At 39.9% G+C, this 26,905-nt stretch overlaps 1 pseudogene; it reads right to left on the bottom strand.

The window, feature by feature from the left end:
* Nucleotides 1-2,264: 2,264 nt before the first annotated feature.
* Nucleotides 2,265-26,452, bottom strand: LOC137283958 (transient receptor potential cation channel subfamily M member-like 2; annotated as a pseudogene).
* Nucleotides 26,453-26,905: the final 453 nt, after the last annotated feature.

Raw genomic sequence — 26,905 nt, 5'->3', positions numbered from 1 at the left:
ATGAAGTAATGACCATATTGTAGGCACTAATAAGACGTAACTGCTAATTTAGTTTCATGGTTAACACACACAGTAATGGTTTTCATAATCAACCTTGAAGATAATGTAAACACTGACGTTTCCATGGATTGTTATAGACTTGCCGTCACAAAATATTATCATATGGGGATGCGGAAATGATAAATAATACTTCTTAAGTAAATGTCAATGTCAATTTGAAACAGTATTTAGCAATATACTTTACATTCACAATCACTACTACCGGGTTTTCAGTGCTTTAAGTAAGAGATTTCTAACGGTATGGGGTGGTCAGGCTCATGGTTGACACGAGACATCGCATCCTCATTGTGTAGATCGATAGATTGATGCTCATGCTATTGATCACTGGAATGGCTGTTCAAGATTTGATTATATTCAGACCGCCTTCATATAGTTGAAATACTGCTGAGTGTGTCTTTAACCAGCCAACCAAGCGTAGACCTCACTCTCAGAACATCCTCATAAACACTCAAGCATCCAGTGTTAGATCACGACTCTCGGACACAGGTGTTGTCGACGTCCCGGTACTGCCAGGTCCACATTGTTACCTCAATAGTTTCATCTCTTTACGAACTTCTAAAGCTGTTGTTTCTTCTGATCAGACTTGAACATCTGCGTACTCATTGTACCTACTTCACCCTGGAAAAATCCACATATTGTGTCTTAACGTTAGCACATACATACATTTCATATGAAGATATCGGCATTTAGCCTCTATGCTATATTCAGGATTGCACGAATTCCACGTGTATACGAACAGAATTATTTACCAGGGGTAGGTATTGCAGTGAATTTTCATATTGCGATATACTGCGAATGCAGGATGTGTTTCTTATAAAAAATGCTTCTTACAAACGAGTTAATGCTTCATTTAGAAAGCCAAACACAAGATAACTAGGTTTGATTAAGCTTTAATGAAAACGTTTAATAACGAAAGGATGAAAAGGTAGATAATATTTGGCACAAGTTAACAACACAGTGGTTATTAGTTTGAACTAGCTTCTCCACTATCAGAACAAACCCTAGGGCTTTAGACAGCAACTGATTTTGCCAGGATATGTTAGCAATCACAGGTCATTATTGAGTAAATAATTAAAACATTCAAATCCAAAACACCGTGAAAAACTTGAATAAATATTAAGAACACAATCTCAAAGTCTCCGACTTCCCGAATGCATGTCAAAATACCGGTTTTCGATTAGCGCATCAGGATACGCTATCGTAACCGGTTATATTGCACAGCACTATTATTCACCACACCGATAAACCCTAATGGTGCAAATACACCGAATGAACTGACTTTCCTTATCATTGTCAATGTGTTGGCGGTTATTTCCCTCGAATTATCAGTCTTAGACGTGTAGATACTCAGATTTATTCACCACACCCATAAACCCTAATGGTGCAAATACACCGAATGAACTGACTTTGCTTATTATTGTCAATGCGTTGAAGAACAAGCATTGTTAAAATCGTGCGAGGATGTCAGTAGCTTAACCGACATCCAGACGTCGGGTTACCGTCATCCTCGCACGCAAAGTTTTTGTATTTGTCTCATACATAGGTCTAAACTACTCTTATTTCGTTATTGTGTCAACTGAAATCCACATTCATTTCCTTCCCCCACCTTACTTTTTGGTCCTTCATAAAGTATTTTGCAAAGGGAGATAACTGCTTGTTGAAATTGTAAGTCAGAGCATGAACCAGTCAGCAGTTGATGAGCTAATTCCAACTGCCATGGGATTGGTTTTTTTAGGTCAACAACAATGGTGAGTTTTTATTACTTTGTCTCCTTTGGTCTGAAGAACTATAAATTTGTGTAAATTACAATTCATGTTCTTTGGTGATAATTTTGTTCAGCTGTTAAGTTAGACAAAATTTCCAAACATACGCTTTCTTGTTTACTCGATAAACTTGTCGGGTTTTTTCTATTGTTTATACTCATCAATTTACGATAGTATAAAGAATATTTTGTTTTATACAGTTTCATAAGTTTGACAAATATTGTGTACACGGCACTTAATGTATATTTATTGAAAGGTTTGTTCATTTTCAACCTAATTCCACACCACTCCACACCAAGTATTGGAAGGAAAAGTATAAAGAAAGAAAAGAAAAAAATTTATTATTTAACCCAAGACGTGGTTTCTTTATGGATTGTATACACAAAATATTTTCTAAGATTTCAGTTGAGATGGTAGTGATATTTAGTCCAGCTTCTTTAATCAAGAACCATCAAGTAAGACAAACCCCAAAGGAGATACCCGCTCGCTTCCTGGCTTGAATTCTTCAGTAGCCAGGTAGTTCCCTGCCATGGACCTCTCCCAAGAAACCATCTTTTTATCGGGATTTTGGTCTGGAAGAAACGTTTCCAAGTACGTCCATACAATTACTCGCAATATGTTCTCAGCCTCCATTAGGCCTCCATTAATGTCATGATTATCTAAGTGCATAGGCGAGTCACAAAACCGATAACCCGATTCCCGGTTGACTATCCAGCCTCCCTACTATATAGCATGTAAAGGTGCATCACAGAAATAAAGCGACATGATCGAAAACCGGTCAATGACGCACACATCACGGAATGTATCGTATCATAAAGGTCTCACGACCGCCTTGGTCCGTATGTCCGATGCATGTAGGAGATATATATACAGGCTTTTCGTTGGGGATGCAATAGTTGTTGTTTTTTTTGTTTTTTTTATCAAATCGCTAGGGGCCGAGATGTTGTGGTGGAAGTATACAAAACTAGATCGTCAACGCTGGACTTCTCTAACTCTAGTGATTGTTTGCTTCTTTTTAAAAAAATACTAGTTTTTAGAATTATTCTTACCAAGAAAAACATCAGACCGTGACATCCTGGATGAGAGACGTTTGAATTTGCTTCTCATTTTCGCATGTGCATTTGTTGTCATTTTATCGACCAATTTGACTGCGCTGACAACCACATTTTGTATAACCCCGAAACAGCAACTCGGCCTTTGGCGGTTTAATAAAAACAACAACTAATGCACCCCAACAGAAAGCCAGTCTATATGCCTCCTACACACATTGGAGAAACGCTTGTGCCTCCTGGTCCCGGGGAAGAATAAGCCTTCAGCAACCCATGCTTGTCATAAGAGGCGACTCAGCTTGTCGTAAGAGGCGACTAACGGGATCGGGTGGTCAGGCTCGCTGACTTGGTTGACACATGTCATCGGTTCCCAATTACACAGATCGATGCTCATGTTGTTGATCACTGGATTGTCTGGTCCAGACTCGATTATATACAGACCGCCGCCATATAGCTGGAATATTGCTGAGTGCGGCGTAAAACTAAAATTCACTCACTCCCTCACTCTTGTAAGACCATATCAGCAATATGTGCGTAAGTGTCCGATTTTCGATAATGTCGCCGTATTTCTGTGATGCACGTTTACATGTTATGTAGTAGAGGGGCTGGTTGGTAAACCAGTTCCGATTTCTGGAAACAAACTTAAGTCTGAGTTATGGCTTAAGTTTGAGTTTTTACTGAAATGTGAGAAAACGCATTTCACAGAATGGACTGAAATTGGTATCATACTCAAACTATAGTAGACAATTTGAGGTTGGGGGATAGAGATTGCTTAAATTGTTTAAGCTTTTATGTTTAAAAATACAGTTGAGTTCAGCTGTATCGAATTGTGAAACTCTGCGATTTGAGTAAAAACTGAAGTTTGTTTGGAGAAATCGGGGCCTGGTGGTGGTTTATATATTTTCTCACCTGCAGTGGAGGGCCTGTGGCTATGTGGTATTTGTAGAAGACATCATAAGTTACTGAGTGGCCTTCACTGAATAACTCAGTGCAACAACGTCAAGAACCTGATAATTCGAATTTATCATTAAAATGCTCAAAAGGACGCAATGCCAATCGAACGCCTATACACGTCTAGTACATGTATGTTGAAACTATTGAGCTGAACTTCGAGAGAGACAGACTATTGCAGGATGCATTTGAACTTATTGTGATGAAATTATCGATGAACATTTCTTATGTATTTTCTTCCCACATAAAGGTGTAATGATTTTGGACACACTGGAAAAAAAACCTTTCTCCCACCCTACATAACTACCCCTTTCTCCCATCCGACATGACTACCCCTTTCTCCCATCCTACATAACTACCCATATCTCCCACCCTACATAACTACCCATACCTTCCTTTGGTACCACTCGCGCGTTCCTGCAACGTGCATAGATGAAGTAGCCGACGTCAAAGAAGACGTTGAAAGGAGGGGGTAGTGGCGGTTTGCTGTAATACTCCAGTATTACTTTAGCCTCTTTCCACGCTGTCAGCCATTCCGTCTGATCGTGGACCATTTGAAAGGTGAAGCTGTGAACAAAACAGAATTATTACTAAGAACAGCTTTGAACTAAACGTTCAGCCTTCAGAGTGAACACATGTATAGCTATGCTGGTAAAATACAATGTCTTACTGCACCTACCTGAAAGGATTCATCTCATCTCTGTCTGATAGATCAAATAAAATGTTCTTCTTACAGAGCAGTCACAATTACTTTGTTAAGGAGGACATTTACATTGAAAACAACGCGTCTGAAATATCCAGTTAGAATTCTTAGAATGACAGCGCTGGAGAGGAAATATATAATATTATACTTGAATGATGTTTTTGGGTGTTTTTTAAGTGCACATTTTTATATAAGTGCACTGTACCGAAACCTTGCATTTATGGTGTTGAATATAACGTCTATGAAGACCTACTCTCAACCTATCAGCGTTCAAAAAATTAATATACCTCCAGGAGCAGGTCAGTAATGGTGATGTATCACCTCACCTGAATTTTGCAATCAGAATGCTCAGGAGGAGTACATTCAGGAGAAGCATGTGCAGCACCAGAAGAAATGGAACTGCGTATTTCCCCACGGTGGATGGACATTCATTCTTTGTGTCGTTTTCGAAGAGAAGTGGGTTAGATGAACACGCACCCTGGGTTTCACTGGCTAACAAAGACGAAAATACAAAAACATGTATTTATGCATGTTTGCTTTGCTATAGCGACTGTATAATAAGTTATTTACTGTTGCGTCACTAATAATGAACGTCAATACAAAAGAGTCATTACAAATACAACATCTTATTCTGTAGTATTCATGGATATCAGTATTCTGTCGTGCCATTGTTAAGCTTCAGTGTTAGAAATGTCTAACTATTTGATAATCGTTCCTTTCATGTCTCTATTTCACACCTATTGAGGTAGATCGAACGTAGTCTATGAGTTAGTAAAGGTTTCAGATAGTTGGCATATTACTTTCTTGCTCAGATGTTGTTTGATCAAGGTCCTTCCTTTCGAGAGCTTGTGAAAGTTTATCAAAAGTTTTCTGATACACGTGGACGATGTTACCTAATTTGACAATCGGTGACCAAAAATAAACGATAATATACCTTCAATTTCATCCAACCCTAGTTCCCCAAATAGGTTCCAAAATGCACTCTTGGGTATGTCAATCAAAGCTTCAGGTGACCAATCTCGGTTAGGATATAGAATTGCATGTGCAGCCAGACCTTGCGATATGATGAAAACCGACATTATCACCAGGAATGGAAACAGGTCCTTGACCTACAAGATAATGAAGAAAGGCTACCTGAATACAGTATCACAAGAAGCTATCTTGAGGAACCCTCAAGTACTCATTTGATTGGAAAAAGCTGCATTCATAACTTGTTGTCTATATCTAATTTTGTACTCTCAAAAATAGTGTGTTTATAACGGCTTCTGAATATTTGAACCAATTTCTGAAACATACTAATATCTGGTTCTCACCCAAAAAGGCATGCATATTAATAGATGCACTCGCTTAACCTTGATTTGTGGATATAATGGAAGTGCGGCGAAAATGATATTTTAAATAAACGATTTTATTTTGTATACTAACTGATTCCTTTATTCACTGATTCAGCAAACTGAAAATGCCTAATGAATTAAAACGTTTGTTTACTGAAGCCATCTGCAATCATCACCCATTCTGTGTGCCCTCAAAATGTGACGTCACCTTGTTTCGTTGATTACGTAGTCGGTTACTGTAAACCACTATGTACGACAGCCTATTGCAGTAAGTATTGACACCAAGGAAAGCAAGCGACGAGAAGTTTTACTTGACAAATTTATTTTATTTTTTTGTTTATTTATTTTTTAAAATTTATTTTATTTTAATTTTTTTTGTAATGGGGGCATTAGTGGTCTTATGCTATCTTATCTCAATGTTTGACAATTAGATTAGTGAACTTACATGTATTGCAGCGATTCTTAACATTTTTGTCAGCGAGAAGTGGCATTGTGTGTACATCAAAAGTTCCACTTCGTTAAGTCAGTCGAGATTAAATTTGCAAGATAAATTTGTAGGATAATTACCGTGATCAACGTAGCAAGGTTGTCCACAAATCTAGGTTACGGTTCTGTATTTGATCATTATTATCTTGTTTCAATTTTATGGTGAAAGTCAACCTACCATTTGAAAGATCATATCAAGAACAGAACCCATGATACTGATTATGGCCAGATATTGAAGGATTCTCCAGGTGAAGAACATAATGTCCACACTCAGTACGACTCTAGCAGCTTCATATACATCACTCCTTGTGGTGTCTAGATGGACGATGGTCATCAGAATAGCACCAACCAGGAAGACTCCAAGAGAAACAAAGTCCAGTATGTTCCAGTAGTTATCTAAGAAATACGTCTTCATAACTGAGCAGAGTTTCCACGAGCAGCAACACTGACACTTGTCTCTGCAACACTTGCACTGTTCAGCCGGCTTGGTTTTCACAATCTGAAATTAAACTTGATACTTTAACATTTATTGATCTTTCTGAAAACCGTCAAAGTGAAGAATGACACTATATGGACGCGTCTGGGACTACTGTGGTGTGCACATGTTTAGGGATGGTGTTCAAGAGAAATGGAGGTGCGATCATAAGATTTTTGTCTTTGAAAAACTTGTTCACGTTTAAAGTTCCTATTCCTTGTTTTATTTGAAGAGGATATTTCTCTCCACAAGTATAGAAAAGCAAGAAACCATCTGTGAACAAAAGAATTGCCTTAACATTCCAACTTTCTCATGAGTTTCTCATGAATTGCAATCGATCACAGAATACCCGAACAAGAGTCGTATGGCACTGTTTGAAATCTTAGTAAAGAGGGTAAATTCGAATGTACCCCAAAAGGTGTAAAATCCAAACTGTGTAGGGTGCATGAACATGCATGTGCAAATTGTGAATAGCAGTCTGTTAGTGGAAGACACATGGTATAACGAGTAAACGAACTAACCGATCTGTTTAAGGCCACTTTGATTTATACTATGGGTAAACACGTCCCAGACAGTTCTATAAATCAGGGCGCAGCGAAGTTATCAAGCAAATTAGAAAAGCCCGTGCTAAACACATCAATGATGAAATCTTGAAACATGCTGACAACCCTTCATCAAACATCTTCATAGCTCTCTGCAGAAGCTCCCCGGGATGAGACGTCATAGGCTGAAAACATCAAAAAGTTCTTCAATGGGAAAATCGCCACTATTCGACAGGGCACAGACCCGCTTGGTACCCAGATTCTGATGTCATATTTGAGACGTCAGCTGGCCACAAAATGTGTTCATATAAACCGTGTAACTGAGGCGGAAGTAGAAAAGATCGTACGTTCATCAAAACCAATTTCCTGCAGACTCGATCCTTTCCCAACAAAATTCCTCACTGATATACTAAGCATCATTTTGCCGATCATAACAAAGATCAATAACCTGAGTTTGTCATCTGGATGCGTCCGATCTTACTTCAAGCGTGCTCTGGGTAAACCGCTCATCAAGAAACTTTCACTTGACTCTGGAAATTTGAAAAAATTATCACCCTGTCTTGAATTTGATGTTCATTTCCAAAATCTTGGGGAAAGTTGTTAAACAACAACTCTCTGATTATCTCCTCAAACATGACTTAATTGGCAGTCATCAATCGGCCTACCAACCAGATCACAGTACAGAAATCGCCCTCAACTAATTACTCGAGTCTATCAGATCCTTCTTGATATATCCGCAGCCTTCGACACAATTGATCAGATGATCCTACTTTAGCGTCTGATGAAGGAATATGGCTTGAAAGATACTGACTGGATAACATCATTTCTCACAGACAGAACTCAGTTCTCATAGGGTCATTGGCGTCATCAAGTCATAGTCAGGGATCAGTATTGAGGCCCATCCTCTTCTCACTGTACATGTAGCCCCTCTAAAAAAACTCATCTCGACATTTGATGTAGCTTACCATTTCTGCGCTGAGGACTCGCAACTTCGTGACAGTTTTTTAATCATCAACTCCACTGCAAAAGCAATCTAGAGACATGTCTGTCCAGATCTTAGATGTCGGTAAGAAAGGTGAAATTTAGTAAAGAGAAAACTGAAGCCATGGCCATCTCCATCACTGTCAGACAGAACAAAGTCATCATCTCAGACATAGCTATGGACCAATCATCTTTTCCTTTCTCGCCTTTTAGTATGAATCTTGGTGTCTCATTAGATTTTCAGCTCAACGTGGAATAACAAGTCAATCAATACGGACATGACATTTCCATCTCAATCACACAGGCAGTATTAAAAAAACTCCTTACTCCTAGAGGTAACAGTTTTCCTTGTTCAAACTCTCATTCTGTCGCGTCTGGACTATTGCAACAGCCTACCTTTCGGCATCAGTTCATCTCAGCTTCATAGGCTTCAGAAAAATCAGAATAAAGCTGCAAGAATCATCCCGCTTACCAGTCCCTACCCCCACATCTCTCCGATTCTGGACTCTTTACACTGGTTGCGCATACATGAAAGGATCCGATTCGATTTCAAGAAATTCTGTCTCCCCTATGAATCTGTTTACAACACAGGATCTTCATATCTTCAAGATGTTTTATCCCATTATGCTCCTGTATGAGCACAACACTTTCTGCTGACTGTTCCAAGTTACAAATTGAAACCGTTTGGTGCAAGAACGTTCCCGTTTGCTGCCGCATATCTATGGAATTCCCTTCCTATTGACTTGAGGTCATTGCCAACCCCCACTTCTTTCACACACGCCTCAAGACCCACCTTCTTCGTAGGTATGAATAACACTTCTGCCGGCACATCTTCATCCTGTATATAGTTTTATTTTGCTTATTTTTGCTGTTGCTACTACTACTACTACTACTACTACTACTACTACTACTACTACTACTACTACTACTACTAGAAATTGGAATCGTATAATGGCCTCTGCTGTTACCATATAATCCTGACGAACATGTCTTAGTTAGATCAGTTTTAATGACAGAAACTGTACATCTTATCTCACACTGACCTGTCTGATCTCCTCCCAAACAAACGTGAACCACCATCCGGCTAATGTGCCTTCAAGAGCTGAAAATTCGTGCCTCATTTCAAACAGTAGGGTGTAGCCAAAGATACCCAGGAAACACACGGAGAACAGCTGTGGTGAGAGAAAACAAGTTCCTATCCATTTACATTCTTTGATCCTTTTGATTAATAACAAGAAGACAAAGTCATCAATATCCCAAGCAATGGCAAAATACTCTTCATGAATATGTCAGTTATTTATGACTATGTCAAATGTTTTTGTCGTGTATATAAGAGCGAGTTTAGTTTTATGCCACGCTCAGCAATATGTCTGCTATATGACAGTGGGCTGTAAATGATAGAATCTGGACCAGATAATCCATTCATCAACAGCATGAGCATTGACCTACACAAATGGGATACGATGACAATATATTGCACAGTGGAAGATTATTGAAAGGTTTGACACTTGAAAGTTCTGCTCTGGAAAAGAACCCCAACACTAATTTCATTCGAAGTCAAACTTGTTGCCATGGAAACTCAAAAAAAATATTATAATAAAAAATCCGAAACTTCCAAAAGGCACCGGTTCAGCACCGGACCTATCTATATGCCACGTTTGGTGAAGAAATACGGAACTGTTTTAAAGTTCTGTTCCCGAAAAGAGTACTTTCACCAGTCGAAGTCAAACTTGTTGCCATGGAAATGCAAATTATATTTTATCCAAGAATCCAAAACTATAAAAAAAAGCACCAGTTCACCACTAGACCTATCAATTTGCCACGTTTGGTAAAAACAATTTATTGCACTGTTTTAAAGTTCTGCTCCGGAAAACATCACAAAGACCATCAGTCGAAGTCAAATTTGTTGCCATGGAAACGACGCAAGAACGAATACTTAAATCTGAAATCTTAAACTACTGAAGGGCAGCAGTTCATTACCAAACCCATCTGTCTGCCAGACTGTTTTAAAGTTCTGTTACAGGAAATACCAATCTACGTACGGACGGACGGACGCACAGACGGATGAAGTGCATTTTAATTCCCCTTGCAAATAATAGAATAATAGAAATAGAAATAATAGGTATAATAGAAACAACTATAAAGATAACACATGAGTTCTGTGGGTAGCCAAGTGGTTTACGTGTTGGCTCCTCAAGCTTAGCGTCCGGGTTCACACATTCAGTCACTAACAATATTTCGTACATTACCAAGTTCAAACTGTATGTTGTTACTGGAGCTATCACAAATCGTCTGAAGCGAACAGAGACAGCTTCATCCCTGAAACGATACCGAATAGGATAAAAAATGCACTAAATATGTTGAGTGAGTGAGTGAGTTTAGTTTTGCGCCGAACTGAGCAATATTCCAGCTATATGGCGGCGGTCTGTAAATAATCGAGTCTGGACCAGGCAATCCAGTGATCAACAGCAAGACCATGCATCTGCGCAATTGGGAACCGATGACATGTGTCAATCGAGTCAGCGAGCCTGACTACCCAATCCCGTTAGTCGCCTCTCACGACAAGTATAGTCGTCTTTTACGACAAGCATGGGTTTATGGACGCCTATTCTACTCCGGACCTTCACGAGTCCTGAATACATTGAAAAGGAAACAAAAATCATGTTTTCTCAAATGAATTATTGTGTTGTGATTTTAGGTAAAAAGCTCCCAAAAGTCCACATTCGAATCAAATGCAAAAGAAAAAAGAATACTCACGTTTTGATTTTCAGCATCATAGGAATTTTGTAAGTATCCTAAAACACACATACAATGGTACTATGTCAATGTATCTCTTACACACCTACAGTGATAATATATTATCGATCATAAGCTACTATAGTGATTGGTATGAATAAAGCAGAATATCGAAATGTGTGTAAGGGCCGTTGGGGTAGCCCAGTGGTTAAAGTGTTCGTTCATCACGCCGAACTTCCGGGTTCGATTCCCCTCTAAGGTACAATGCATGCCTATTTCTAGTGTCCCTCGCAGTGGTGTTGCCGGAATATTGCTGAAAGCAGTGTAGAACCATACTCACGTACTCCCTGACGTTGCCAACAGTCACGGCTCTACTTTAGATTCAGTCATAATCATGCCCTCGTCACAGGGTAGCCTGGTGGTTTAAAGCGTTCGTTCGACCTCAGCTTGATTCTCCACTTGGAGAATGAAGACCATTTCTTCATGTCTCTGCAGTGATATTGCTAGAATATTGCAAAATGCAGCCTAAAGCTAAACTCACACACTCACAGAATTCTGTGAGAGAGTTTCGTTATACAGCACCCAAATACTCTATTAAGTAGTGACTCGCCTGACTTAATAGATACATAGTCGCACTCACCCACATGCATATGGGTGGGTTAACTTTCCCACACCACACACGTGCAATGTACTCCCTGTAACCTTCTTCGGCAAATATTCTCCGGTTGTCTGTAGCCAAACAGCACCTAAGAAGATCTTCCTGCCATATGTTGTTTTCCAGTTGGGACTGTATCAGTTCCATAGTCCACTCTTTGTTGTTGTCATAACATTTGTTTATGAGGCCGATTGCTCTGTTCTGAAACAATCTAAACACATCAAATATTACTGAAACGGGTGTTCTTCATTTCAAAACAAAGAAAGGCATAAGCAGCGACCAGTATCTCGGCAAATACTTAGGGACCGTTCATAAGTTATGGCTGGGGGGTGGGGGTGATGATGACTTTTACTGAGTTACATGTAAGTTAGTTTGTTGACGAAGAGAAAAACTAGGTCTATAGAACAGAGGCATGCACATCAGTCAGTATATCAACTGATGTTTCAGTCTAACGGCAGGGTTTCTTGTCAAACGCGTTTTACACAATGAAACAATAAAGTAACAAATAGATAATAAAATCAAACACTCCTTGAAGTGACAGAAAACCTCAGTAGAATGCCAAACTTACATTGCCTGTGCTTCCAACGTTTTTTTTACGGCCATTGTTTTCTTCCTCGTCTATCCTGGACCAGAACACTGCTGCCGCTAGCAGGGACGATGTTAGCAGGTGCTGAAGGGATGCGCAGGTTATGACGCAATCATTTCTTATCAAAATGCTCTTATGTGTAAAGTAGCCTACTATATTAGTTAATGTCCTTATACTCTATGCCAACCAATCCACAAAACTGACGTGAAATGCAGTTGCAATTTTTCACTTACAATTTAGGTTACCTGAACACTCCCTGCTTAATATCCATTTCAGGCCTTTGCCTGTTGTAATCTACCAAGGCGACCTATCCTTGTAGTCGCCTCTTACGACAAGCAAGGGTTGCTGGAAGCATACATGGAGTTGTATATTACTTCACGGAATCCCAGCTTCCGCTGTCGTGTATGGAATGGTGGAGATGTTCCAGCGAGGGTCAAACTCTTCTTATTCCATCACTGCTTCCCCTCGTGTATGCAAAGTATCTTACCGTTCCTTTCTTCCAGAACAGTGCAGCACATTTCGGATGGTCTGTCTTCACAGCCCATATCATTAAACGTTGGAATATTTTCTCCTTAGGTCCACAAGATGTAGCAGTGGAGAGAGGGAACCGATTGTATGTCTTTTCCTGTACAGTAACAATACCGGATTACTTATGTTTGCAGTGGTAACTTTTTTCAGTATCTACAAGATTGATAACTAATATGCTTAACCTAAGTGGAACAAGAACTATGAAAGGAAAATACGCACTTAGCTAATCAAACAAATACGTACCAGCGGTTTCACTTGTGACTGTGGCTTTTTCCACAATTCTGGAAGCACAGCGTCATTGACGTATGTTGTGAGGTCCACACCGTTATAGTCTATAATGAACTGCACACTCTCAGCCTGGTCCATCAGCATTGCTTGAACCAGAAACATGCCTATTGTGTCTTAAAGTAAAAAAGAAAACAACTGTCCTTAGTTCACTAAAATCTCAAGTTGCAATTGGGAGCTTTGGTCAAGAATAGGCCAAATTATTAATCGAGATTCACAAAACATTCCTTCAGTTCAGGCGTTACTATATACGTGTGGCCTGTCTGGTTGAGTACAACCTAAAGTGTTTCGTTATGTAAACACTAACAAAGCAAAACGGGTAACGATCGATGACGTGTTTGAAAGATTTGTATTGCTTGCAGAGACCAGACAATTCAGTGATCAACAACATGTGCATCGATGCAGACAAGCCTCGCCTTTTACAAGCATGGGTTGCTGAAGACCAATTCTAACCCGGATGTTCACGGGTCGAAAGTGCTGTCGTCTAGCTGAGATACAAACAAAACTTCGTGACTTACTCCACTCTATGCTTTACGGCTGAGGTGTTTCTGTTTTTGCTCGTTGAGAGCTGCCTCAAGAGCCCCTGCCCCATCAAACAGCCTCGCCGGCATGTAGTAGTCCAGGATCTGTAGCACTTCAGGGACGGTTTTACCAAAAGTGCAGACAGCACAATATCTTTGGACTCTCACATCATTGAAACAACCTTAAGAGTTGGAACAATTTCATACTTGTTCAAAATCAGAAATTTCGAGGCATTCAGATCTAATTTAAGGGTTCGAGTTGCAACAATATTTATCTGCACCTGCTTTTTTTGTCTAGACTGGGAATAATCAGTCTAAGTTTTCAGATACTATGTCACGTTACAGTAGTAGTAGTAGTATTTTAGTGCTACGTGTAGGATGTGTAACACGTTTGTGTTGCAGGTCAAGAATATTGAGATGTAACTTGTGAACTGTCTTTTAGCAATATTGAGGCGCGTTGGCTTGTGAGAGGTAAGCCCTTTCACAGACTTGAACGTGAATGACACTTAACCGTGTCACGCACAATGGAAGCCCTCTAAACCGACAGCCCTCCAATCCGATATGCTCTCAAATCCGGTCCAGACAGAAGCTTTTTAATTTTTTATCCTTTACACGCCCTCTAATCCGGCGCCAATACGTTCCGTTCTTCGACACAATAAAGCCCCATTGACTAGTTGTACAGTAACTACGCTCTCTAAACCCTCATCGGTATCTGGGCTGTCCTGTTAATTGCCTATGTAGTAACAATACAGTAGATTACCATCGGCATTAAGCTCATTGATGTTTCCTGATAGAAAGAGTATGGGTAAGGTCTGATCGAGATAAATCGGTGAGATAAATCGGCGAGTGGCACATGTCACTTGTATTATAAATTTATTGTGTTGCAATTTGTCAGTCTAAACAATATGATAACGTTGTTCAGTTGTATACGACAAACTGAAGATTATTCCCTGGTTGAAAAGGGGAAAGTCCGCTGAACCGGTACGTACTACTTACTGGCATTTTGCAGGTCACAAGGAATGCTGGTTTTGAGGGCTTCCATTGTATACGGAATTTAAGTTTCCCTGATTCATTTCTAGATGTTTCAACTGATGGCAGATGCGATTATGTGAAAGGCAGGGTAAGGGCCGATTGCACTAGGTATTGAGACCGTTCTCATATCAGAGCATTTATTTACTTTTTAGCAGTGCCTGTATAACTGCATTAACCAGAGCGGTTTCCACTTCGTCAATCTTCACAACCGTGATCAGTTCTCTTTTCTGTAGACACTGCATGATTTTGTGCTGGCCAGCTTCCCTTCCTTTTGTTTGAACTTTGGTAAACTCCTCTTTAACTTTGTCACGTAAAACTTCATCAATCACTGTGCCCGTCCTATATATCATAAAGTAAGTGGAATTTGGAAATTGGAAGCAAATTACGCCATTACATTGCTCATATTTACTCTCTAACATGCTTATGATATTTGCGGAATCGTTCAATGGATGAGATTCATTTGATAAAAAATATATATGTGATACGTTTAACATAGAAGCTACGCGAGACAGGTGTGCAGCATGTATTACATTGTTATAGTTAAGGGTAAGGTTATGAAAAAGAGGAGATGACTCCTTGTTCAACTCACCATTCTTTGTCTCTGCCACCAAAAGAACTGGTCCTGTCTTCCTTGGAGCCATTAAACACACTGACCAAAATGTGAGCAACACCGCCTGTCCCCTGATAAAACTCACTCCACTTAGCCACATTTGTAAACAAATAACGCAGGAATATACTTACTGTCGTGGTACTACATAAACTACAAGGAGGTTCAAAAGACAAAAGATTACCTACCTAGTGAACAGACTTCGTGCTTATTACGCGCAGAACGTGACAACTATAACCATGTCACAGTCATATGAAAACATGTAATTCCACCGGAGTCACTTTATCAGTGATATTACACAGTTAAAGCAATATTGTATACTAGATTTACTGTACCTGCAATACAACCACAGGTACGTTGTTTTCTATTGCAGACTGGACTCCATCGAGGACATAACACCATCCACAGTACAGCAGTGCCACCAGAGGTGTGGAAGATGTTCCTTAATAAATCAGTTTTAGATATTTACAATGTGTGTAATACATTATTCTACATGAAGACTTTAAACGAATGCAATCGTTTGCTTGTATTTCAATGAAACGTTTATTATTTCAAGAAAGAAATCATTTCATGTATTTTTTGGTTCGGTCTTTGAATGGCACTTACAAGTGATACACATATATGGTGAACATGTACGGAGGTGAACTTCTGTCACATAAGGGACACGACGTTTCCGACGTTCCTCTGAAAACATCCTGCCTCTCATATTACAGAGGTTGATCATCCATTGTCACCTTTGCTGTCACCTCTTTCCGTATTTGGACAAAGATCGCCGTTTGTTTGTAACTACATCCTGAATGTTTCGCCATTGCTGTTTCCAATCTCGTCCTGAACCCCTGGAATGATTTTGAGCTATGTGCCACATCTAAAGATCCATCGTCCACTAGGAGGTGATGCTTGTACAGAACACTGGGTCTGTTTCCTGCTATGTGCACTGGGTCCTCTGGTAACTGAGGCTACAGAAAAGACAATAAAATAGAAGATAAACGTAAACAACCCACTGAGAACTATTTGTCAAAACACGCCCTACTTCTGCCAATATATAATAAGGTCCGGTCGCGCGCATTTTTATCCGGTCACGCGAATGCCAACACAGAGAAAAGTACAAGGTTTCCTAATGGTCTGGGAAGAAAGTGTGGTATTTCTAATTTAGTTTCATCCATTAATACATACCACTCAACTTTTCACAAAGATAAAGTGTGAATGATAGGGAAATACATAAAACTAAGATTATTTGAAATACATGCATCACAGTGCACAGTTAATGGGGGTGACTCGGTTTTATGAGGAAGAGAGGGATGGAATATTGCGCACAATATGCTTGGAAACCTTTGTTTGGAGTGAGTGAGTGACTCGGTATGGTTTTACGTGGCTGTTACCAGTATATGCAATATATATATCTTCAGCGTGACGAGCGTACACCAATCACCACTAAGGTATCCCTCAATTCCTTTGTTTGGATTTTTCGGGACAGAAACATGGGGAGCAGCATTCATATTCTTCCGAAGACTGGGACCACCAGATGCACCTTGTTTTTTGTTGTTGTTGTTGTTGTTTTAGGACCGAAGTATATGGCAGGTGCACAGGGATGCTTGAACCTGGTTCCATTCACCATTGTGAACCTACTTGTTGCCAGCCTGAGTATGATAAGCAGGGCATGGAATCGATGGCACAGTTGTGTTCATCTACCCAGTGACATTCGTGTGCCCCACAGTGTTCTACCCTGATCGAGAAAAACGATTTCCCGTGATTGCAGCAAGATGTCGCCACTTCGGAAGGGCAGCAGCCGCACTCACAGACAACCTGTGGCATTGACGTTGCTAGTCAGACGAGCGCAATTTTATCCCTAGGGTGATCAACAATTCAACTGCGTGCTTGGACTTGGCTGAAGATTATGTCAGTTGGATACGCCAATACCTTGATCCAGTACCCTTAGATACTGTCCAGACCTCATGTAGCATCGTACTAGGAGGATAATAGCAAAAATAGTGACAGATAAGATGACAAATACCACCATTTGACTAGTAGTTTGACTAATTATTCTTGACATGTTGCTGGCTTACATTGTGTGGTACATTACAGTGATGTGTTGTTATATAAGCTGTTATAATAAGGTTTAACTATAAATACGCATACCTTCTTGGTCTCCAGCTCTTTAATCACTTCTTCCTCAACTAGTCCCCATCCACATACTCCAACAGGAGTTATGTATTTGGAGTAATCTTTATCCTTGATGTATTCTCCCACCATCTTCGAAATGCCATAATGTATGCCTTCTGTTGTAACCCAGATATCTATCACAGAAATACTTCCATGTACAAGATCGGCTGCGAAACATGAACAAATATGCAAACACCGACTACATACGTGTTTTTGTCACAGATCACACGTTAATCATTTAAGAGTCCAAATATTTCATAAAACATATCAAGGTAGAAATTATGTAATAATAACCCATCTGATGAATAATGTTTATTACTGTATAAATGAATCTTACTTTGTCCATTCGATAATGCCTTCATTAATCCATTCAGCTGGCATGTAACTTCATTTGCCCTCGGGTCAGCCAGTTCATCTTCGTCTCCTATGACAGAGAATATCCATTTTGGTTGAGGCAGTCTTCATACCTCCAACAATAGCTGCTCAACGACCGACATGCCAGTCTGGACATCGAGACGAACATACTGTAAAACAGAAGGCATGGTTGGCATATTTGATTTTACATGCGTAAACGCATAGGACCCGTGAAGAAGCGAAAACAAGTGTATGCTCATAGAATGCACTACGGGAATGTAACTGCTAATGATTGCAACTACAATCGTCAATTCCATAAGCGCTGTATTTAAGCATTGTTTCTCGTTTGTTTTTGCATTTATCAGGGAGACTTCATTTATCTAAGGATAACAGTAAAATCGTTTAGCATGGTATCATGTTCTGGGTTTTGTCGTGAGCAGATGCTGGACTAGTGTCGTAACCTAGGCCGTTGCACTGGTTGATTGCCAGTTCAATAGAAAGACATATGTCTCTCCAGTTTATCGGAGTTTCGCTATAATTTCTAGTCATTCATGTGATTGTAGGATATTTTAACTATTGTTATACAGAAGGCGTATTCCGTCCGAGATATAGACGACATAATGTATATTTCACAGTCTGGCTCACCTTTGAAGTCTTTCCTCCACCGAAGTCTATTGTTCCGTAGTTCCTGCATACTTCCGCTGTTGTATTCCGTTGTATTGACCAATCGGCGTCATTTATAGACTTGGAGTTCGGATGTTCGTCCTCTTCACGGCAACATTTGCAACGCGTTCCGTCCTCTTGTCTGTGTAAAGAAAGGCTTATTCTAGTAATGATAGGTATTTACATCAGTAACATGCTGTCATTGCAGAATCGCAATGTAATATTGGTCTCTGTATTTCCTGGTGGGAGAGAACTGGCAATGTTATGAAGGTGACCACAACATGTCTACAGAATATGACATATTAAATACAGTAACACGTAAACTTACGACAAAGAAACGGAAACGCTGATTTGTGCAGTTAAACTTAATATCACTGTAGTCATGCACCTCTTCTTTGATTACAAGACAGACAGTAGGACGTAACTGTCGTACATCTAGTTGGTGTTGGTGTTGAAAACAGCTTCCTATAAACGTCCACCTACCGAAATCGTTTCCATGTTTCCAGGCTAACTGCCCCCTGGCTATCTGCCCCCCGTCCATTGTGCCCCCTGGACAACTGCCCCCTAGGCTAATTGCCCCTGGGACAATTGCCCCCCATAATAACAACACACCAACTGCCTTTGAGACCCTTGAACAGAACCTTCCAGAGGTCCTCCAGCCAGTAATCAACTACTTCGAAGATACATACACTGGCCGCCCCCATCGACGAGGTAGACGCCCACCTCGCTACAAAATAGATCTTTGGGAATGTTCACGGCAGAAATGAGTCAGACATACCATGGACAAACAGCTGTCCGGGGGGCACAATGGATGGGGGGAGCAGATAGCCAGGGGGCAGTTGTGGGAGGGCAGTTGTCCGGGGGGCAGTTGTCCAGGGGGCAGTTAGCCTGATACCGTATTGGGTATTCTGGTATATAACCGTAGACCTGTTCTAACAGAATATATATTATTTTGGGTATTCAGAACTTGCGCTTTCTTGGTAACGTATTATTGCTGTGTAATCGAATATGATGGCTCTCAGTAGGTCAAGATGACAACAAGCACAACAACATCGAATCATTTGTTTATTAGCCGCTGGCGTTTAGTAAGAGTGGTGTTGTGGGTCCTTGAGCCAATAGGCAAACACACTTACTTTCACATTCACTTTTTGATGCACTATATTTTATGGTCAAATTATAATCCAAATTGTTTCTGTTCTACAAATCTCATCCAAACAGCTACTTTGTAGAACAGATGTTTTTTGCTTTCACACCAACCACCATGTGCACTGCCAACCATCCACCAAAGGTGAAAACTGTCATAATATCTACACTCACCAGGAGAGCAGGAGAGCAAAAAGCATCTGTTCTACAAATGTTACAGAACAACTAAGCCATCTTAAAGAGGTGTTCGTAGACCTCGGCAGGACCATCATATCAACCCTCAAACCATCAAACAAGCATCCTAGGCCAGAACCAGCACCTATTAAAATATCAGTACCCCAGATCAAAAGAATCCTCAAGCAACCAGCAGATATAGACAACACGTTCTCGGCTACCCGTACTCTGAACATCCTACTGCAGGCCAACGGGCACAGTCACACTAAACCCAAAGGGTATGGTTTACAAACAACTGACTACAACCGTGGACTATCATACATAGGAGAAACATCAAGACCAATCCACCAGAGTCAAAGAGCATCCGTCGTCTACAAACAAAACGTACTAGAGTGAGTGAGTTCAAATTTAACGTCACACCGGCAATATTGCAGGCATATAGTGACGAGAAATTGTGTAGATACACACTAAATACAGATAATTAAGGAACCAGTCATCGACGGACTGTAAAATATCTAGAGTATCAGAAAAAAAGAGTTAAAACTAGCTAGAATGTATTTTTAAAAGTAGAAAACTATGTTAGACAATGCCATGGACTCTCGATCACAACCAACTGTAGGTAGATCTCCATACTGGGGGTCATGGGCAATTACAGTGCATCTACTACCTGCATGAAACCAAGCTAGATTTAAACAAAGAAAAAGACAAAAGTCAGCTATCTCTGAACATGTACAGAACAACCCCAATCATCCAATCAACTGGACAGTGTCCACAATACTGGCAACCAACAAACCTGGCTTCACCAAACAAAAATTACATGTATAAACATGTCAGTTGAAGAAGTTGAATGTCGCTGTCAAACGTGAAAGGTACATTCTCCCAGCTGTTGAAGACATCAATCCGGAAATGACTGGTGCACGTTTCTTCTCTAAATTGGACACATCAAGTGGATTTCACCAAATCCCATTGGATCCACACAGCAGTCTCCTAAACGACCTTCATGACTCCCTTTGGTTGTTTGTGCTTTAAACAGGTTCCATTTGGAATTGCATCCGCTCCAGAGATGTTTCAGAGGAAGATGGACTAAGTACTAAAAGGGTTGGAAGGCTCAGAAGTCATTATGGACAATACGTTGATCTGGGGTCGAACTGTCGAGGAGCATGACAAGAGGTTGAAAAGTGTTCTCAAATAAGTCAAACGCTCAGGTTCAAAGTTGAACCAAGAGAAGTGTGAAATCAGGAAAACGTCCATCAGCTACTTTGGTCATGTGATCAGTGTAAAGGCAGGGAAGACTCAAGCAATCACAGACCTAACAGCAAGTTTCTTGACTAAGGCGAGCTATGAACATGATCAACTATATGGACGACTTTTGACAGACCTTTCACCAGTTCTTCGTCCAGTGAGTAACCTACTCTAATCTGATCGCAGTATGGACATGGGTCCTGCCCAAGATGCAGCATTCTCCAAAGTACTGCAGTTCTATGATCTGGAGGAGGCTACAGTTGTTAGTGCTGACACAAGCAGTTGGAAGCCACATTATTACAACAGCATGGTGACAAGCTTTTGACAGTAGCAGTCTGCTCATGGACCATAACTCCTGCTAAAACAAAGCACTTTCAGATCGAATGCTTAGCAAGTGTATGGGCTTGTGAGAAGTATGCAAGACACCTGTATGAACTGGAGTCGTTCTGTCTACTGACAGAGCATAAGCTGCTCGTACTCTTGATCAACGAGGCAGATCTGATAGAGCACCAGATGTACTCGTCTCATGCGTCTGATGAAGTTCAACCCGATCCCAGAACACATAGCAGGGTAGAACATTGTGTTAACAGACATGGTCTTACGGACACCACTGAACTGCAAAAAAAGTTCCAATGTAGTTGAAATTGTTACGGTTACTAATTTGTCGTGACAAAAGTCAAAAGAAATCCCCTCAAAATATCTACTCACCAAAGTATTGGTTTTCAGTGATAAACAGTTCACGCGGTGTTGAATGTAGGTTGAAAACTGACAAAGAGGCAGACAGATCGGACAAATAATGTCACAACTACTGTGTAAGTCAGCGAGCGTAATGTATGTATGTTTAGATGATAGGGGTAAGACAATATGGGCGTCCCATATTAGAAACCGTTTGCTTTCGCATGGATTTAGATTGGTGTTGCTAAATCAAACAGTTGGTAATATTAATCTATTTCTTATGCAATTTCGAAAACAATCTGTTAGCATGTATCATCAAGAATGGCAATCCTGTTTAGTACAATAGTTCAATATATCAGCTGTATATATCTCATAAGAGCTTAATTCAACCTAAACTGTATCTATCTGTATTGACATCTAGAAATATCAGACGCATATTTTTCAATTTTCTTATTAGACTTATCAGAAAACAAGGGCAGACGACTTTCAAGAGACGTTTAAGAATATGTCCAGTATGTAACTCGACCATAGAAGATGAAATTCACTTCGTTTTTGTATGTCCATATTATGTCTATTTAAGGAAAACTATATCCCAAATATCTACCTGTTACAATATCCCTCAACTGCCTTTGTTTCCATTCTATTCTCTCTGTGTAAAACATGCTCTTATCATTAGAAGCAACATCTTATCTGAACTGTAATTTCTTTCGTGAAATATCTGTGACATGTGCTGATAATATACTTGTATGAGTTGCAATACAGTAGTACAATAAATATCTTTGAGACTTTGATTAGAGTCTGTATGTGTGTCGTCAACACACAACCAGCCTTACATACGCACAGTCACTGATTATTGAGCATTCCAGTGATCGGCCACATGTTCACACAGTCAAAACACACCAAAGGGAGGCAACACTAAAGCACTACCTTAAATATGTGCCACTAAAACACTTTTACCGATGGTACAAAATGTCACCAATAATAACTATCACTCAAAATTAGGTGTATCGGTAAAGCACTATTATCGATGATACAAAATTGTGACTCAATAATAACTATAACTTAATCCATAATAATACAAAATACAGAAAATACACCCTTGTAACACTCTCCCCACTTAAGGAAAAGAAAGTTTCACACAAAACATAACAAACACAATAACATGAGATGTAAAATTGTGAACAACGTGAGAAACATTTTGCAGAATTACTATGATGTAATGCAGATATATACATGCAGCATCATTAAGTCATAATACATTTACAACCTGTAATATGCATCAGTACAAACATTGTCTTTGCCTTTAATGTGTCTGATCTCCAGATTGAACCCTTGCAAGGCCAGACTCCACCTCATAAGTCTTTGATTCTTATTCTTCTTTTTATGGAGAAAAGTCAAGGGATTGTGATCAGTAAACGCTTCATTTGTCAAAGTAGTGGTACCTAGGTACACTTCAAAATGCTGTAAAGCTAACAAAAAACCTAATGTCTCCTTCTCAATGGTTGAATGATTCCTTTGGTGCTTGTCAAATTTCTTTGAAAAATACCCAACTGGATGTTCAGTTCCCGAATCATCCTCTTGAATCAGGACAACACCTGCACCTACATCACTGACATCATTTTGCAACTTGAATGCTTTCTCAAAATTTGGTGCCTGCAATACTGGTGAATTCATGGATATGGCTTTGATGTCTTCAAATGGAGTCTGACAACCGCTATCCCACTGGAATCTTACCTGTTCCCCCAAAGGTTGGTAAGTGGTGATACAACATCTGAGAAATTTTGACAAAACTTTCTATAATAGCTTGCCACACCCAAGAATCTCATGAGTTCTTTCTTAGACTGAGACACTGGATAATGTACAATTGCTTCAACTTTAGCATGAACTAGGTGTACCTGGCCATGTCCTACAACATGCCCTAAAATGCAACATCTGCCTTCCCAAATTCATATTTGGTAAGATTCACAGTCGGTTTTGCTTGAGACAGTCTTTCGAGGAAAGCACAAGCTCTTTTCAGATGGTTTTCCCACTCTATGTCATACCTGTTCACACTTCACATTGCTAACACCGTCATCAATCTTGTCAACATGTTCACTGTTGTCTTACAATTAGTAACTGGGGAGAGTGTGGCAATACAGTTGACATGTTTGGTTTCCAAAGTGTCATAATATTTCTTTATCATGTTTACATGACACAAACACTTTTGTTTACGACGAACAGGCATCAGGATGACATAGTCTGTGCCGCTAACCTTTTAGTCAACATCATATGGACCTTCATATCTTACTCTCAGTGGTTGACCAGCAATGGGTAGTAAAAGTACCGCTTTCTCATCATAAGTGAAACTTCACTCTTTCTGTCACAGTTTTGTTTAATGTTTGCTTTGTGAAACTTTCATATTTTGTCTGGCCAACTTTCCTGAACTGCCTCCCTGACAGCAAACACCAACAAATGAACACGCCCATCCCAATCTTTCTCTGTCTCAAAACAATAAGTTTGATGAAATCTCTTTAAAGCTCCCTGCAACTCCAGATGATAAGCAGTAGGCTGGACTTGCTTAATACCCAACTGGTACATAGCTTGTTGAAACACCTTAGACATAAAATCTGAGTCCTGATCAGACTGAACAACAAAGTTGAAAAACTTGATCAAAGCCTTGACAATCACAGGAGCAACAATCCTACAAAGTGGAATTGCTTCAGGAAATCTGGTAGAAGCACACATAATAGTAAGTAATATACAGATTACCAGACATAGTCTTAGGTAGTGGACCAACACAATCAATAAGAACTGAAAGGTTCCTCAAAAGCCTGTATAGGTCTTAAGGGAATGGACAGAACTATTTGATTTGGCTTTCCAACTATTTGACATGCATGACACATCTTGCAAAATTCAGCCACATCTTTTCTCAGACTGGGTCAAACGAATTGTGCCAATCTTTTTCACACCCAGTTGACCTGCCATAGGACTTTCTCGTGCCAATGAAAGTACATGATTCCAAAATACTTTTCGTACCAGGATGTGATGACACAGTTTCCATTCATCCCACGCAGGATCATCCAGCGACCTATATTTCCTCATCGGAACACCATCCTTGTATCAATAACAAACTGGAACCTTGCTAACCTCCTCAAAAGAAACAGCCTTACTAGCCAATTTCTGCACTTCAACATCCTCACCCTGCACACCAATAACCTGCTCTCTCAAAAGAATGTGATCGCCACCTGACAAACTATCAGGCTTATCAAAAAGACCTGAAGAGCTACTACACTTCCGTCTCTACATCACACAGTAAATGATCCATGAAAGTACCTGACAAATCACAAATGGAATCATTCGTCGAGTAGGTTTTGCAGAAATGCCTTTTGACATTGAACGAGTCACCGCACAAGAAGGAAAAATACTCGGAAATTCATCCTCCAACTTTCCTGTACTAATTGAAATCTCCAGTGAAACAGCGACCGTTGGATCAACACCAACTTTGGCACCCATAGGATCATTACAGATCAATAAATCAAGACCCGGAACTGGGAGAGAGTGAAGAACACCAACTTTAACCTCATCTGAAGTCAAATGCACAAAATGGAGATGTGCAGAAGAACTGTCACCTATACCCTGAAGCAAAACATCTGTGTACGCTGAAGACTCATCAGAAAAAGGCAAAATATCCTTCAAAATCAGAGATTAAAGAGCTCCAGTATTCCTCAAGACATTAACGGGCCGTGGGGTAGAATTATCTCCCATAAGTGACACAGAACCCCTTGAAACAAAGGGCAAAACCTCCTTCCAAACTAGAATTATCTCCAATAAACGACATAGAACCCGAAGAAACCAAGGAGAAAAACTCTGGGAACTTACCCTCAAAATATAAAACCCAAATGACCTGGCTTCTTACAATATGCACAAACAGGATCAGAACCACTGGTGGTCTTAGGCTTAGACTGCTTGCCAGTAGAATTTGAACCTGTTCTGAAACCACTGTAACCTGCGTGTCCTGAAGTCTTACCTGGGGGAAAACCCCTTTGGTCAGAAAACTTTGTATTACCAGGAGACTTAAAAGAACGATTGTGAGTCAAACAATAATCATCTGCCATCATTGCAGCCTCATGTAAGTCATCACCCTTTTGTTCATCCAAATAAATCTTAAGATCGGAATGAACACTCTGCTTGAAATCTTCCGCCGGAAGTAACTGTCTCAAGCCATCAAAATTCGTGACTTCATTAGACCCAGACCACCTATCAAGCAATGTTTCCTTTTCTCTAGCAAACTCTAGAAAAGTATCACTGTCCCTTTTGTGAGCGTTTCTGAACTTCTGACGATAAGCCTAGGCACTAACCCTCATGCCTTCAAAAGTGTACTCTTGACAAGACCATAATCTGAGCTGTTTTGACAAGGCTGAATATCTAGGCTTTTTACAATTCAAAACAGTTTGAAGTAGCATAGTCCATGACTCCCTAGGCCACTTGAGATTTTCAGCAACCTTTTCAAAATGTAGAAACTATTTGTCTACTTCTTTCTCATTAAAAGTGGGTACCAGTCTAGCATGCCTTGCGAAGTCAAAAGAGGTAGAAAAGAGGTAGGAGGCTTTTCAAGCTTTTTCACTTCAATTTCTCGGTCAATTTCCAAATTGTTCAATTCTATTTCCTTCCCTTTCTCCTCCATCTCATTTTTCGTTTCCATTTCTTTTTCTATCTCCATTTGAATTTTTTTCACTTCCCTTTCTCTTTCCTCCTCCATCTCAAACATTTTCATTTCCAGTTCTTTTTCTATTTCTATCCTTTTCACTTGCAACTGGTCTGAACATTCCTTTTGCACCAATTGCAAAACATCATGTTCGAAAACTCCCCCATCAATATAGTGATTCAACACAATTTTTAAAATCTGAAATTTCCTCATTGCCTCAAGTTTAATACTTGAAGAACAACTGATTTGCGCAATTGACTGTCTCAGAGTCAGTGCACAGTACATTTTGCAGGTTTCACAATTAACCTGTTGCAAAAGTGCAAATTATTGGAAATAAATTTCACAATAGGTCTCAGATGTCAGATGAAGTCTATCCCAGACGAGCCCCCAGATTTGTTACGGTTAATAATTTGCCGTGATCAGGGGTATAAGAAATCCCCCCAGAACCAGCAATATATATATAAATACAAGTCTAAAATATCCAATATTATGTATTGGCTGAGTCAATCGAAAGTA

This window comes from Haliotis asinina, chromosome 5 (assembly GCF_037392515.1).
Source record: "Haliotis asinina isolate JCU_RB_2024 chromosome 5, JCU_Hal_asi_v2, whole genome shotgun sequence".
NCBI lineage: Eukaryota > Metazoa > Mollusca > Gastropoda > Lepetellida > Haliotidae > Haliotis > Haliotis asinina.
The sequence above is the reverse complement of the archived record's forward strand: the minus strand, read 5'-3'. Positions and strand labels throughout refer to the sequence as shown.